At 57.8% G+C, this 1,252-nt stretch overlaps 1 pseudogene; it reads left to right on the forward strand.

Annotated features, from left to right (window-relative positions):
- The first annotated feature begins 991 nt into the window (after nucleotides 1–991).
- The window catches only part of LOC106533381 (deoxycytidine kinase pseudogene), a 673-nt pseudogene continuing 412 nt past the window's right edge, over nucleotides 992–1,252 (forward strand).

A 1,252-nucleotide genomic window follows, 5' to 3' on the forward strand; every position in this document is an offset into this window, starting at 1 on the left:
AACAACAACAACAACAACAACAACAACAACAAGATCCAAGGCGACGACCGTTAGAAAGAGTTCACGAACGCAACGACGAGCACCGCGTCCAACTCCGCCAGGGCCTTGAGCGGACCGTCGGTCCCCCATCTGCAAGTAGACCAAAAAAAAAACTTTTTGCGGTCAACAACAACAACAGGCTTCGATGTGTGAGACATACCTTCGCGTACTTTTTCTTGGACGCGTCGATGCGACCGCGGCAGGGTATCAGCTGCGGTGGAACGAGAAACGCGTTAAACATCGCGGCGCGGGGTAATCCGCAATCGTCGTCGTCATATTCGCGCACACATGCGAAGGTCGCCCCTCAGTAAAAAGAGAGTCCCAGCCGCAGCTTCTTCTAGGCGATTTTCATCGGTTTTAGCTCCAAGTCCACCGTGGTCGTCAGCGCAGCCGCGAGGTCGATCTTGGGCATAACCCAGGTAAAAGGTCACGATGTCCCGTCTCGCACGCCATCGGACCCCGCAGCCAGCGCGCTGTCCCAGAGAGTCGCGCCGTGTCCGGCGGCACCAACCTCGCGGTCAGAAATTTAGCGTTGCCGCGTATCCAGCGCGATTAACCACCGAGTGATAAACGCGCTCCGTGGGGCAGCCCCCAAGACTTGAAGGTCCGCGGGCTTTCCGATCCCGTTGTCGTCGTCTCGGCGGAGACGGTGAAAATAACAGATAAGAAGAAGAAGAAGCGCGGATACAACATGATGATGCTCGTTCGTCTCGCGTCGCCCGCTTATTATATGCGACGACGGTCGCGCTATTATCCGACCGCGCTCGACGACAACGAATTGCCTCTCTTCAAAATAACACACGAACCTCGAGAGGAGGAGGAGCGAGCGAAATACACAACGCATTTGTTGTATGTTTATTAGCTTACGTGGTTTTTTTTTTGTTGGTGGGTGGGCGTGTCACGCGCGCATATATAGAGCGGCGATGGGAGGAGAGGAAGAAAAACGACCGAGATGATGAAACGGATCTCGGTGGAGGGCAACATCGCGGCGGGTAAATCGACGCTGCTGCGGATCTTGGCGGAGACCGACCCGAGCTGGCGCACGATTCCCGAGCCGGTGTCCGAGTGGCGCGGCGGCGGCGGCGATGGAGTAAACCTGCTGCGCTCGCTGTACGAGGCCCCGCAGCGCTGGGCCTACACGTTCCAGGCGTACGCGTGCCTGAGCAGGATCCGCGCTCAGACCGCCCGGGTCGACGAGGAGGCGGTGCGCGTG

This window comes from Austrofundulus limnaeus, unplaced genomic scaffold (assembly GCF_001266775.1).
Source record: "Austrofundulus limnaeus strain Quisiro unplaced genomic scaffold, Austrofundulus_limnaeus-1.0 Scaffold934, whole genome shotgun sequence".
NCBI lineage: Eukaryota > Metazoa > Chordata > Actinopteri > Cyprinodontiformes > Rivulidae > Austrofundulus > Austrofundulus limnaeus.